General features: G+C 33.4%; 1 protein-coding gene and 1 non-coding gene across 4 annotated transcripts in view; one reads left to right on the top strand and one right to left on the bottom strand.

Annotated features, from left to right (window-relative positions):
- Positions 1–16263, top strand: part of LOC146538793 (Ig-like and fibronectin type-III domain-containing protein 2) — a 119603-nt gene that overhangs the window by 8212 nt on the left and 95128 nt on the right. For 2 of the 3 annotated variants that reach the window (XM_085186160.1, XM_085186158.1), the window contains exon 2: positions 3094–3124. The exons of the other annotated variant lie outside the window; for it this stretch is intronic. The gene's annotated coding sequence lies outside the window, so the exon portion shown is untranslated. The remainder of the gene's footprint in view (positions 1–3093; positions 3125–16263) is intronic. 3 annotated transcript variants of the gene reach the window in all.
- Positions 6582–6654, bottom strand: TRNAT-GGU (transfer RNA threonine (anticodon GGU)). Its single transcript has one exon. It is a non-coding gene; the product is annotated as a tRNA-Thr (tRNA).

Genomic DNA, 16263 nt, shown 5'->3' with positions numbered 1-16263 from the left:
TGGCGTTTAGTTCCGCCACTCTACACATAATGCCTCCAAAATTTGGCAAATCCGAAAGTGGGGAACGGAGTGTTTGAACACTAAGTTCCCTCTGCCTACCCTGCAGTATGCGGGATACAGCGTGAAGCTGATTTAATGCTATTTTTTAATATCTCTATTTTTCTTTTCACTTTACGCTGTATCCCGAATATACCAGATTAGGCAGAGGGACTCCAGAGGTCTAGTGTTAAGACACTCTGTTCCCATTAAGACACTTCCGTTCCCCATTTTCCGTCGAATTCATCAGGCATCTATTTTGTTCACGAAATACGGAACACTTATATAGATGAAAAGAAGTAAGAATATGTAAGGGGCGATCGTATCACCTGCACCTTCTCATTAACCTAAATACCATTGCATTGTGAGGAGCGCGGGCATCTTACTAAGAAGTTAACTATTATAATGCTTATCGTTATATAGTACGAAATAATGTTATATAATATAAAAAAGAAAAATGATAAAGAAATAATGTTTCAAAAAATTATATGTTACACTGAGCTTAGAAACTGAAGAGTATGTTTGCTTGAATGCGCTAATCTTAGGAAGTGCTAATTCGAATTCATTTATCGAGAAAGAAACTGACTGTTAGAGTTATTTCAGGCCCTTAAAATTATTTGGAAAGGCAATTCTTTTTGTATAATATGCGTAATATAAATAGGGAACTGACCACCACTAGGCGCTATATCCTTCCTTGTTCCCGTCCCGAGTTTCTTCTCTCTTCTTCTTACTCTCTTCCTAGTACCAGTAAGATTTGAAAAAATATATATATATGAACTATGTTATCAAAACATTCACCAAAATTAATATTAAGCAGACTCGGAAATTTAACTTAAATATAAATTTGATTTAAACTTGGTATCCGCCGTAAAAATAACGTAAAACAATTCTACCACTGTACTATTGGGTACAAAAGAAAAGATTACAAGTAATATTACTATGAGATAATTGAATTTTGATAGCTGACCTTTATCTCGCCTTCACCTGGTCGGTCACGGCCATCAGCAGCATCACGACAATGGATGCTTTTAAAGTTAGACGGAGCGGTGCCATGACTTTTATTATTATTGCTTAATATCATTTGTAATCTTGGTAGAATTTTAAGCGATTTTGAAGTATACAATAAATATTTTTGACATTATTTTTAAGTTATTTCACACAAAAATAATAAAAATACTAAAAACGTCAGGTTTTTTGTATTTTTATAGAAAAAAATAAATAAACTAGCCTAATAAATTATTAGAATTAACAATTGGGACCAATTAATATTATACACTACTCTTTGGGAAGATTTCTAAAAAGCTTTGGTAAAATATAGACTTGGATAGTAGAGGCGTGTGTTAATACGCATCTTAAAGTGACCCTATAAGCCTACATTTCAGGCGTCATAATAAAGTCCCAGGGACTACTCTGAACTCATCACCCTGCTAGGACACCCTCACACACTGTGAATCTATGGTATCCTAGGGAGTTCCTTCTCCATACATTAGATGTTCTGTTGTTTTCTTTTCGTTATGACATATTTGGAATAAGCCTGATAGCTTGCTATGGTAGTAAATTCAAAATACATTAGGATGCTTCAAATATTTTTGAGTCATTCTCCTTTTTTCTTCCCTGGGAAGAGCAGAGTGACTCATCAATATGATCACTCTATTCGCTGTTTCAAATAAGGAAGATGAATTTTGATACGTTTTAGTAGTTAAGCATAGTATTGTATATGAATAGACTGCCTCAGTACATTGTTTTAATATGTTTCCACTGCACCACTATGGTGTAATTTAACAATTAATTCGTATAATTAAATAGCAGATAATAATTAAATGAACGTTTCCGCATTTATTCGTATTCTATTTCCTGCGTTTGTTTTGTGGGTAATTATTAACATAATATACAGAATAGATGTTAATCGTAAGTGTTAGTTATAGGTTCGATATTTCATATTTATTTTTTTAACTCCATGTTGTATCCCGTATATTGTGTAGATAGGCACAAGAAGCTTAGCCAATCCGTTCCCGGGTACAGAGTTCAATGCTGCGCTTGTGTTCTTACCAGGGAGAGGAAATGAAAATAAATCCATTTCCCCTGATTGGGAATCGAACTCACATTGCTTACAGTCAGCCGCTATATGCCACGACTCAGCGACCTCATTAGATTTTTTTTAAATATCCATTTTTATTTAAATATAGTTACTCTTTAATTGCATAAAATAATAAATTATGTTACAAATGCAAATTATAATTTAATTTCAACATAAATAGAGTACACCTGCTACAAGTAAACTGAAAAAAAAAAGTAGTCTTCAATTTAATTGAATAGGGTTGTCTCACTTTGCAAATTGCATGACTTAAATAATTTTAGATTGAGTCATTTATGTTTTTTTCATATCCAGATTCGTTTGGGCATCCCTTATTATATGCTAAATACTTAAAAACACCAAAAAAAATATAATAACATAGAAAAATACAGATATATTTTTCTAAATTGGCATTGCGTGCTGAGTAGCGAAAGTCGAAACCGAAAACGGGTGTTATTTAATTCGGTGAGAAAGAATGTCTATATTTCGAATATAAGTGAGAACCCGAAACTTTTGCTTGCGGTCTGCCATCTTAACTACGTTACTGGAAATAAAACTTTTTTTTTTTCAATAAAAATATTTTTTGTGATGATGATGATGATGAAATGATTTTACAATTTCAAATTAGTTAGTTATAAAGACTATAGAATATAAGATTTCTTTTTTGTTTTTAAATAAAGTTAGATTAGTTTTCATCTAATATTACTCCTTTGGTTTAACAATGACTTCACGTTGAGCCCCGCATATAACAATATCTGCATAAGCAGAGGAAATCTAGTGTTAAGACACTCCGCTCCCCACTTTCTGCCTAATTTTATTGCGTGTTGATGAGCGGAACTCAACACCGCACTTTTGTATTGGTACCATAGCGAAGAAATGAAAATATTAATAAAGAACAATAACTCATTCCCCCGATTGGATCTTTACGAACCCACAGCAGGACTGTTTTTTGCGTTTTGTAATTTTATTTTTTTTTGTTGCAGGAAGCCGGAATTAGAATACCTCGTAAACAAGGTAAGAAATATACTTAATTAAATTCAAACTAGCATAATAAAAATACTTAATTATAGAGGCCCGTCGTGTCGCAGGAGCACAAATATTTCATTCCCCAGGTGGCAATCGAACCCACAAACGTCGATCGTCGATTGCTATTTGACATTTAAAAAAAGAAATTGACCGACTGTCAATCGTATTGTGCTCTTTTCCATACGGACTGTAAGTCGTTCCGGGGGTTGAGTGGCGGAACTAAACGCCGAGCATTGCCTGGTTACCAAAACTAACAAACATTAATGAATAATTACACATATATTTAATATAAGATAGATAATATATCACCATTTAATTGTACTAACACTCAGCTGAAGGGCCAAATTGCAGATGCGGTTAGTTATGTATGTAATCAGAGTATTACGAGGGAATTACAAAGGGAATCACTTAGCATAACCTAGACTCTAGACACTAGACCTAGAGCAAATGTTCCTTGGAAATTACTGTTTTTACTATCTACTAAAACTAATATTATTTTGTGAACGTGACGGCTGTGAGTTCCCAGTCGGTGGAAAATATAAATATTTATTATTTTCTTTTTCTTGTTCTGGTTATAAGGTAAATCACGGTGTTGAGTTCCGCCACTTTACATGCAATGAAATTGAAAAATACTTTTTGTATTGGATGATCATTGGATGATTGTATGGAAAGTATTTATTAATTATATTACATTTTCTTTTCTTTTTTTTGCCCCAGTTAAATGCTAGAAATATATATCTGCGTACCATTATAGGCGCAGACGTACTGTAATCTTGTAAGTATTTAAGGAGCAACCATCTATAATTCAAATGAATTCCCTTTCTTCCCATTCTTGACATATTTCTGTCTTCACGTTCAGTTTCATAATAAATCAAGTCTAAGTACTCGTAAGGACGCAAATCCCCCGCGGAACAAATTAAAATGAATACGTTTTCCGTTGACAATAATAGTCGTGTGGCTCAAGCTTAAAAAAATATTTAAGAAGTACTTTTTTTCTATTTTTTTAGGTTCACGCTGTATCCCTTGTATAGCAGGGTAAGCAGAGGGGACCTAGTGTCAAAACACTCCGTTCCTCATATTCCGCCAAATTTTTGCAAATTGGGTGTCGAGTTTTAGAGCTCAATGCTGTGCTTTTGTTCAAAGTGAAGAAATTAAAATATTAATGAATTGCGCGTTGCGCCCTTGCGCTACGACGACCTCAATTAACACTATAAACTAGATTTTAAAATGATAAGTCAAAACCGTATAAAAATTTTAACTCAATGGGACTCGAACTCGCACCTCTTGTAAACCGTTCGTGCGCTTGTCGTTTATATTTATAAGCCATATGTTCTGATAGAGCTACGTCGCAATCTTGTTGGTAATTGGTTGCACATGTGATAAATATCAGACTGCAGAATGCACTTTTTTATATGTTAATGTATTTTACAGTACAAATAAGTATGAAGTGCATTAATTTATTAAAAACTTAGTATGGTGTAAGAAATATCTTTTTTTCTATTACTTTTTTTCTAAGCACTTTATATAATTATTATGTTGATAAAAAAAAATGTATGTAAACCCGACTATCGTGTACAAAAAAATATTATTGTAATACAAAAAAGAATATATGATTCTTTTCAAATACTTACGTTACTATTATTATTATAACGAGCGAAGCGAGCCAAGTTTGTCGAGCGAAGCAAAGAAGCAAACCCCCTAATATAAGTTAATAATATATTTTGAACTTGTACCAAAGTATACGACTTTACTAGTTTTCACCTACCTATTTGTATGCTAGAATGAAAAATGGGTATCCAAATTTTTTTTTGACAAATTATTGCTCTCGTGCGATATCTTTGTGTTTTATTAAGATTAATGTAAGTACAGTACGGTTGACGAGTTGTGGCTGCCCTAAAGTTAGCTGTAGATTTTAGAATTTTTCTTACTTTTCATTATTTCCTTCTTTTCTTTCTTCCGAGTCAGAAGACTTTCATGACGACCATAACTCGTCAGCCGTACTGTACATGGATCAATTTCAATTTGGCTGTGAATAGGCGTGTAGGTACCTGTTACACAGCCTGCGGGGAACAAGCGGGCTAATGAATATTGTTATACGCGATTATGTTATCATAAATAATTAGTGTTTAGACTATTTGCATATTTTTAGTTGGTTAGAAAAAACACAACGGTTATAAATTCGATTCCCACTCAGAGAATGAAATCGGGGAATAAATTTTTGTCATTTTCTCGCTCTAGTAAAAAGACAAATTGCAGGGTAAAGTTCGCCTCTCGATATGTAATGTCTTAAAAATTGAGCGAAAAGTAAGGAAAGGGATGTCTTACCACTAGGTTCCCTCTACCTCTGCTGTAGGCGCGATATAGTGCAAAACTAAAGAAAAAAACACAAAAGCTTAAACGCGGTTTAGTCCGCTTAAAATTAATATTACATTATAGCTAAATTTCACAAAATCTATATACATACATAAATTGTAGCCTATGTGCTTTTCTGATGAATAACTTACATTACTATATAGTTTCATTTAAATACGTTCAGTAGTTATTGCGTGAAAGTGAAACAAACATTCTCGTTAACTTTATAATATTAGTAGGATAGGATATAGAAACGATTAAACTATCATCTCATACATATATTTGTATGTACTATCTACAGTATACTACACCTAAGTTACTTTCGCTTAAAGGGCACGTCGCAACTTGATGAGGGATCAATCAGTCAGCTTAATCCCGAAGCCTTATTAACTTCGTAAAAGCCTCGTCCGCTCGGGCTCAGACTGTCTAAACGCCTATGCCTAAAGTGATTAAGTTTATACAAGTTATATAGTGCTTCTTTTACTGGTTAATTTGATTTAAAAACCTGTAAGCGCGACAGTTGTGGATTTGCTAAGTAAAATTAATTATTTCTCAACAAAAGAATGTCTCGAAATATTGGCGAAAAATGGAGAATGAGAGTTCTTTCTACCTGCACTGTGCGGGATAAAGAGTGATGCTAAAAAGAGAAAATCAATTCTTCCAATATTTAATATTTGAACTATCTTTCCAAACACATTGTAACTGTGCCATATAGGTCAATCGACGAGAGCTGGCAGATAAGAAGACTCAATATATCCTTGATAACATTGAGTATTGAGCATTGAGCATTGAGCACGCCTTTGTTACCATAAATATTAATACAAAGAACAATGAACGAGAACGTGACCGCTCAAGTGCCGGAACTTGGCACGTACTACGACGCTAAATACTACAGGTCAATAGTGTCTGGCACAGCGGATGAATTTTTTTAAATATTTTTTTTATTATAAAAAAAAATGCAACATGATGTATTTTATAACATTTTAATATTTGTTTAATTTTAGCGGAACTCAACGCCGCGCTTTTGTTACCAAGGCGAAAAATGCAAATAATTCTAAATAATATTCTATTTTAAAAAATATATATATAAATTTGAACGTAGCGGGATTTGAACCCGCGCCACTTGGAAACCGTCCAAGGGCTCTGACCAACTAAGCCATACGTTCTCACACCGCTACGTCAAAATCCTTATATGCTTGTTACAACTTATTTATGAGAATGTATGGCTAACAAGAAAAAACTTCTAAAATATATTTGTACGTGTATAAAAAAACAATTATATTTTTCAAGCTATATCCCGTACACAGCAGGGTAGGTAGATGGAACCTAGTGTTAAAACACTCCGTTCGCCATTTTTCTATCCTATTCATTTTTTTTTAATTTGATTTGATTTTATATGTACAAAGTCTTGCATAAAGTGGATCATTAAAATAAAATTGGTCATAAAACCAAAATCACTTTGGTAGCAATTTTATGGTAAACATTTAAATGTTACTACTAAAAAGCATTAAGAAATCCTTAAACACTATAAAAGCAAGAAAGTATCGTTTAAATAAGTTTTATTTTAGGTATTTCATTTTTTTTTCTATTGTATGTTACGCGTAATGTCTTATGCATTTGCATATAATGGGATGGAAAAAGATTTTTATTATAATAAACATTCCTCATAAACATATAGAAATGTTAAATAAATAAAAATTCTTCATTGTACACCAAACAAAATAATAATAAATAATAGTTCTGGCTGAAGTGGTTTCGCAGTTCACATTCCGTTTTCGCAACACAATTCCAGGATGCCCTTGATTCTGGTACGTTACCAACATTTTTGACAACAGGTGTAACATTCCTGTCATACAAATCCGGATGTACCACGGAGCCTAAAAACTATCGCCCAATAACATGCTTACCTACGATCTATAAGCTCCTTACATCTATTCTGAATAAAAAAATCACAGGACATATTGTTCGTAACAAAATTTTGGCACCGACTCAGAATGGATGTAAGGCTGGTGGGAACTTCTTCTCATTGACACAACTATAAGCCAACAGGTAAGACGGAACAGGAAAAATCTCACTACTGCTTGGATAGACTATAAGAAGGCATATGATTCAGTGCCACATACTTGGCTCTTGAAGGTCTTGGAGTTATATAAGATTGATATGACTTTGAGATCATTTTTGGAGGCTTGTATGGGACAATGGGTCACTGTCCTTCGTCATCTAGGGGAGTGTGATATTCCTGCAACGTCTGAACCGATAAGGATAAAGAGGGGTATATTTCAGGGTGACAGTCTGAGTCCTTTATGGTTTTGCCTAGCTCTGAATCCTCTTAGCACTATGTTAGAGGATTCAGGTTTAGGCTTTCGTCTTCGCCGGGGGGGTAAGGTCATATCTCACTTGCTGTACATGGATGATCTGAAATTATTTGCGTCAAAACGTTCTGATCTTATGCGGCTACTAAAGGTAACTCAAACTTTTAGTAGTGATATAAGAATGGAATTTGGCGTCGATAAATGTGCTAGCATGCATGTAGTGCGGGGGAGTGTGATAAGATCTGATAATATTTGCATTTCAGATTCTGTTTCCTTCAGAACTCTTGGTGAAGGTGAGACTTATAAATATCTTGGAATGTCTGAAGCATTGGGTATTGATGAGCGGAGCATAAAGCAATTGGTGAAGGAGCGTTTCTTTAGTCGCCTGAAAAAAGTGCTTGGCAGCCTTTTATCTGGTGGCAACAAGGTGCGTGCTTTCAACGGTTGGGTTATGCCGCTTTTAGCCTATACTTTTGGCATTGTAAGATGGACGCAGACTGAGTTAGACTCCGTAGATCGCCAAATACGTAAATTGTTGACGACATACCGAATGCACCATCGGCGTTCGTCTGTAATGAGACTGTATATCCCGCGTAAGTGTGGAGGTCGTGGCTTTTTGAATGTCAAGAACCTCCATAACCACGAGGTATGCAGTCTTAGAGAATATTTTCTCAAGATTGACGTGGATATGCACAAGGATGTGGTAACAGTTGACAAAGGCCTTACTCCTCTTTCCTTGGGCAAAGAGAACTGGCGTCGGCCTGTAGTATTTACTACTTCTGATCGCATGGCTGTATGGAAGAGCAAGGAGCTGCATGGTAGATTCCATAGAGCCCTAGTGGGCCAGGACGTGGATACTGCTTCATCATTATCTTGGTTACAGTTCGGGGATCTTTTCGGAGAAACTGAAGGTTTTGTCTGTGCAATTATGGACGAAGTTATCAAGACACGGAACTACCAGAGACATATTATGAAAGATGGCACTATCGACATCTGCCGGGCGTGTCATCGACCTGGGGAGTCCCTCAGACATATTGTCTCTGGTTGTTCTCATCTTGCTAATGGTGAGTATTTGCATAGACACAATCAAGTAGCCAAGATAATACACCAGCAACTTGCTCTTCAATATGGCCTTGTAGAATTGGAGGTGCCTTACTACAGGTACAATCCCATGTCAGTTCTTGAAAATAGCTGTGCTTTGCTCTACTGGGATCGGTCTATTATTACTGACAGGTATATTGTTGCCAATAGACCTGATATAGTACTAGTAGACCGAGTGGCGCGCCGCGCAGTGATTGTTGACGTTACTATCCCACATGATGAAAATCTCGTGAAGGCCGAAAAAGACAAACAATCTAAATATTTGGACCTAGCCCATGAGATTACCGCCATGTGGGATGTCAATGCGACTATCATTGTGCCGATAGTGGTTTCAGTTAACGGTTTAATAGCGAAAAGCCTCGATCAACACCTTAAGAGGCTATCGCTTAGCTGTTGGATCAAGAACCGGATACAGAAGGCAGTATTACTTGAGACGGCACGTATTGTGCGGAGGTTCCTCTCTCTGGAGCCCTAGCCACCGATGGCTTGGACCCTTGTCCCGCCCTCGGAAGAGTGGTTTTTTTATATTTTTAAATGTATCTTTTTTTTTTTTTTTTTTATAATAATTTATATTTAAAAATGTAAAAATAATTCGCTAATTTAATAAAAGTATAAATTATCTATAAATAATAGTAAGGATAAATAAAAAAATACAAAAGAGAAACTAATAAATTTTAGAAAATACATTAAATAAATGAAACCTATATTATTATACCTAAGACCTATGACTTTTTACTTAACTACGCGAGTGAAGCATCATCTAAAACAGCACATGCGTGAAAAATTACAAAATAAATATATTATATTAATGTCAGTACAATGGCACTATATTTAGCGATTCTTGGCCCTGACACTATTAGAGCTAGGACGGAATGCTTATGAGAACGATGGAACAGATCTATGAATAAATTATTAGCTTAGGCCCGTTTCTGATGTCAAGAATATAGATACTTCAAAATATTAGTCACTTCACGCTGTATCCCGCACACAGCAGAGTAGGCAACCTTGTGTTAAGACCCTCTGTTCCCCATTTTCCGCCTCAAGAATTCTTCCGGAAATGGGAAAAGGAGTGGCGAAACTCAACGCCGCGCTTTGCCTCTACGCCAGAGTGAAGAAAATATGAATAAATATTTAATATATGATCGAACCCACAACCAGCTGCGTTTACAGTCACATATTTGTTATTTGTTAATTCAAATTATAATTTTAGGAAACTAACATATTTGCATAATTGATCAAATATTTAAGTAAATGAATGTTTGTTACCAAATATGGTATTATTAAAATGTTGTATAACTATATATGGAAAAAAAAGAAAATGACGATCAAAATTAGAATTTAATAGTGTTGTCCATTTATGTCAAGACGACTTCTACAAGGTTGAAATTAAAATTTTAGCCGTACATTGTAATATTGATTAATACATTTTTCTATTGTTAGAAATATATTAATTAACTGCGATGGTGATAATTTTTTTTTATCCGAAATGTATATATTTGAAAATATGATTTATGCTAATTACGCTAATTAGTTTTTTAAGGAATGGACCCGGTTGACTCTCGAGAATACGGTATCTATGATATTGGAGGAAGGTCACGTATGAGCGTGATGAAGAAGGAAGAATGTGTACGAAGTTGGTGAAAGTGGATGAGGTGAAAGAAAAGTAGTAGCGTTTGAAGCCCCTACTATATGGTCACCCATTAGGCACAAAGCGTTAAGCTAAAAAATACTTTAAAAAATCGTTAGGAAATCTAAGTAACATCTTCAGTAACAAGGATCTAAAGAACTGTGACTCCCTCTACTGGTTGTACAGTATGGTCAGAGTTCCATCGTTTTGCAATATAGTAAAAAACAATATACGCAGCGAATTTCAATCAATTACACGTTTTAGCAGAAAACCACGGAATGAGGGTAGCAAAAAATTTATTTGCTCCCCGACCGGTGATAAAACAATGCTGATTGAAAACAAATAGAGTTCGCCAAACAGAATGTACTGAATTATCACAATCTCTTGAGTGTTTTAGCTATTTTTTGTGATGTACCGTTTCCATTCGAGGTGACTTAAAAAAATATTAAATATTTTAATTTCTTGATTTTTATGATATTTTTTTCCTTATTACTAATTTTTTTTACTACCTATGTATATTAGATACATACGTCCAGAAATGCATAGATATCTGTGAGTGTAGAATTGATTTAAATTCTCATATAACTAAACTCTATATAAATCTCTATATTTTCATCATTTCATACAGAAATATTACCCGATTCCAACAACATAACATACATACAAATCAAACTGATTACCTTCTTTTTTGAAATCGGTTAAAAATATAGTAAACGTCAGTCTGGTCAGAAAATAGAGCATTGGATTATGTTATTCAACATGCACTGTTTCTAAATGAAGTGAAACGTTGTTTCCCTAGGGTTAGTATGTTTGCTCTGGACAAGTATTATAATAGCATATTAGCAAATTATGCATTATGCAGTATTTACATAAATTGAACATATATACATATATAGCCGCGGAACGGCTAACTTCTGTTGTATTTACATTATTTTGTTCGACTTTAGACGTTGAATAATTATTAAGTGTTTTAAATTATTTGGATGTTGTTTAATATTAATTTTATCATTAATCGGATTCCTAAAATCGTGATGAATGTTTCGTGATCGTGATGATGTGATTACTGAGTATTTTTCTCAAATGTGAAACTATTGTGTGTCAGTATTTGAGTGTGCTATCAAAACATACATTCTTTTAAGACATTTCAAACAAATGTTGAGTTTTTAATATTACTTATGATGTAAATATTAGTGGTAGTAAAAGGAGAATGCGACAACGACGATGTAACACTAATGTTAAATGTAAGTACCTATCTATCGTAGTTCAATATCATTTTGTGTGTTAAAAATTTTGAATATAATTTTGTGGGTGGTTCAATAACCATGCAGTATTTCTAAATAATTTCATAATAAAGGTGATATAATAAATTGACTTAAAGTAGGATTTTATTAAACAATTTTAGTAAGAGCTTTGAACGTTATTTAGATTTATAATAAATAGGTAATTGCGTGAAAAAGAACGCGAGATATCGTTCTTTCTCGTTCGGTTATGTTTTGACGAATGAAAAGTAGAAGTTTGGCAACGCTTAGTAGTATTTTTGTAGTAGTATGTGTATGTGTGCGTGATACGAAATACAGGTATGGAGAAAAATCGTGAAATGAAAAAAAAATCCTACGTCCAAATTGTTGAGGCATCTTGATTAATTTCTTTAGCTCCGGGTTTGAAATATTTTACCCTATATGCAGTTTCAATTAAAGAAGCGCAGCCTCTTCCACCCTGTATATATATATATATATATATATATATATATATATATATATATATATATATATATATATCTCCATCCCATTGAAATGGTAACCAGCTTCGCCTTTGTGTTTAAATGGAAATATTAAATATTTAAGCTTATAATTCAATTATTATATTTTTATTGTTACACCTCGGACTAACAAAAGCGTGGTAAAAAGTATTCTTGAATTTGAACTACCAGTTCCCGAGATTAGAGCGTTTAACCATACAAATTTTTCACTTTTATAACATTAGTATGGATAGATTACACCGTGCCAGGATTTTATCTAATATCATAAAATTAAATTTTAAAACAAATTATTGTTAATAATTTAAATTGATCTTACAGCCATCTCTCTTAAGTAAACGTTACAGTTATGTACGTAACGTAATACGTCGATTAATACGCCATTTCATTGAAATCAAAATACAATATTTTGAAATGCTTTGGTAAAAAAACAATTAAGCTTTGTTTACTGTAAATATTACTATGCAAACCACGATTTTGTTGACTTAATACAATTTGCAATTTTATTTCTACAATAAATTTTATTGAAAAATAAATATACTTTTCTATAAATTTTTTTATAAATAATAATCATTCCACTTAGAATTTACATTATCATAATACTCGTACAATGTGAAGAAATTATACAAAACCGCAAATTTCATTACTTTTAATATCTATTTTTAATTAATTCTTTGATTATTAATGTTTCAAATAATAAATAGACTAACTTAGAATCATTATTATCTGACATTATTAACAATTTCAACGTACTATGAAATTTGAACCCATACTTTCCGTACTCAATGATTACTGTACCATGTGAAGGTTATAAATACTTGGTAAGTCAAAATTACAAATCTGAAGGCTGAACGTACATCCCTTAAGCCCACGATCCCTCAGAATCCTCGCCGCCCGCCCATTTACATGATAATTCCATTTGACACAGTTTTTATATCACTTTGTGAGATGAATGTTATGTTTTTGTTTTATTAATTAAGTTTTTATTTTCTATATTGTTTTTTTAATATCACGTTGTATCTCTCATAAAGGTATACAGCAGGAAGTAGTGTTAGGTCATTATTTTACGAACTTTCCGCTTAATTTATGGGACTTTGCATATTTGATGGCGGAGCTTAACGCCATGTTTTGTCTTGTTAGCAAAGCAAAATATGAATAAATAGGAGTTAAATTCATAACCGTTCCATGCACATTGTACTGACTTGGGTTCCGCCACCTAACGCAAAATATCCCAAAAATTGGGCTGAAGGTAATGTCAATCAATGTCTTAGACATTCTGTTCCTACCTTACTATTTTATGAGGGATACAACGCGAAACTGTAAAAAAATATAAATCATAGAAAAATATAAATAAAAACTTCTGGTATATAAACCCAGATGTACCTAACATCTCTCTTTGCTCTACCATCAAACACTTATTAAAAATATAATATTTTTTTCAACTAGAAACGAACCCATAATCATAATCAACGCTTGTCAAACACCCTTTGTAATATGAAATACGAATATCCAAAGAACAATTAATACATGTTAATTACAACTACTATTGAAACTGTAGAACAGAAAATTATCACTATTATAGAGACGATATACATTACAGTATTACATCTCATATAAGCTTACCTTTGTCAAACAAATACGGCAATGTTATTGTCACTCAATTTAGATTGTATTAAAGACGGTTGGGTTTTACTTTCATCCAATGTCAACCTCAATTTGACAGGTCTTAGAGTGGACCCACCAATTGTGTGAATGATTTACATATAGAGTTTATATTACTTGAAAGCTTAAAATTAATTTCAATAAATCTTGTTTTTGTCTTGGTTATTAAAAAAATAGTAATTTAAAGAAGTATATTTCCCAAGGAGGTCAGGAACAAGCGTGCAACGCGGCAGGTAGTGGGTTCGGTCCTCACTCGCGGATGTGAAATATTTAATATTTTTATTTCTAGGCTCTGATAACGAGACAAAACGCGGTGTTGAGTTCCATTACTCAACACGTAATGACTTCAGAATTCGACAGAAAGTGTCATCTTAACAATAAGTTTCCAAGCTCTCTCTGTCTACCTAAGTGCGGGATACAGTATGAAGCTTAAAAAAACAATTACTTTACAATCACGCCCTTCCCCTCTACTTCACGAAAGTCAGTACATACAGTTAAAAAAACCTAAATGAACTGAATTTTCATATTTATTTAGCTAATCTTATATAGGTAGATTGTGAGTTATTTTTCTCAACCTTTCATCCCAAACAGTTGATTTCGTTATACGAACGCTACGATCTATTAAGATGCTATCATTCTATATTATTTTTGTATACGACGTTTTATTCAATAAAATCATGTTTCAAAGGAAAATTGTATATTCGTTTAGCGAAGACTCGAGATCTAAAAATATCTAATAAAGGCATATTTAAAAAAGCTTTAAATAACACAAGCAAATGGTAATAGGTTCAAAATATTATATTTTTATGGCAATTTAGGCAATGTACTGTAAACTTACCTTCAAAAGAGAGAAATTATAAATCCCGCACACAGCAGGGTGGGCAGAACCTAGTGTTAAAATACTCCGTTCCTCACTTTCTACCGAATTCTGGAGGCATTGCGTGTTGAATGGCAGAACTCAACGCCGCGCTTTGCCTCGACACCAGAGCGAAGCAATGGAAAATATAAACGTAAATAAATATTCCACTTTCACAAGTAGGAATCGAACCCAGAACCGTTGCGTTACAGTCACATGTATATCACAAAATCTTGTGGACGTGGACGAAACACGCGGAGAAGTCATTACTCTTTGCCCGCTCTCGCGATGTCCTTTATGAGGGTGGTACAAAATTTATATTTTTTATTATAGTTCTTTTTCAAGACAATGCTTTTCTGATGCTATTATTATCTAAGAATTATATACAGAAACATAACTATGCCTTTTTTCTTAAGTAATAGAAAAAAATATTAGTTAACAATTATCAAGCACCAGTTAATATAAAATACGAAATCTTACTTAAAGTATAACTTAGTAGTTTTTTTAGCTTCACGCTCTATATGCGGGAATTAGAAGCGTAGGACGAGGGAACCTGGGAACCTAGTGTTAAGTCACTCTGTTGCCATTAAGACACTTCTGTCCCTGACTTTCCGCAGAATTCTGGAGGTATTGCGTGTTGAGTGGAAGAATTTATCGCCGTGCTTTGGTAACGATTACTAATATTTAATTTCCTCGAGAAGATAGTTTCTAATATATTTTTATAATTAATGGGAAAAATGCAATTTAATGCAATGCAAACTATTACTTAAGGGGAAGGTTAGGGGAACTGGGGCTGGTAAAAAATATATTTAATTTCATCATTGATATGATAGCTGCCATTTTACCCTTGAACTTGGACCACACAGATCATAAGATGCTAGATTGAAACACTCATGGGCCGCAGGATGCGCTCATTGCTGATATTTGTTCCTTTATTATCCTCTCACGAAACCTATTGGTACTATCTCTGTCCTTCTCACGCCTTTTGTCATTGGATTAAGCGAGACGACCGTATTTCTAGAATTGCGTAGAGTTGTGAAATTGGAACATTTTGGTTTATAACTGTTTAAGTGTCAAGACCTTTTTTTTACGGGTTCAGGTGTATATATCTTTTTTATCTTTTTTTCTTTTTTGTTATGTTTAGAGAGATCGTAGTGATTTATTTCTATTTTCTTCATTTGACCCCTGTGACAGTGTATTTAGATGACTATTATCATCCCCCCCTGTTCTTATGTGGGAAATTATTCTAGTAAATAGATTATATAATATTTCAATTCATAGATTGCAGTAAGATACTGCAGTAGTTTTTTTTACACAACAAATTTTTTGTAATTGTAAAAATGGACATAAAAATTGATGTCAAATAATAATTTCCTTTTTAATTATAATTTAAACTTTTTAAATCCATCCATATTATACGTAAATTTATTTACAATTGTAAAGTGAAAAAAAAATACAAAA

This window comes from Heliconius melpomene, chromosome 5, assembly GCF_056956725.1.
Source record: "Heliconius melpomene rosina isolate 202511_hmr_F chromosome 5, ASM5695672v1, whole genome shotgun sequence".
Classification (NCBI taxonomy): Eukaryota; Metazoa; Arthropoda; class Insecta; order Lepidoptera; family Nymphalidae; genus Heliconius; species Heliconius melpomene.
This window is presented reverse-complemented; position numbering and strand designations above follow the sequence as displayed.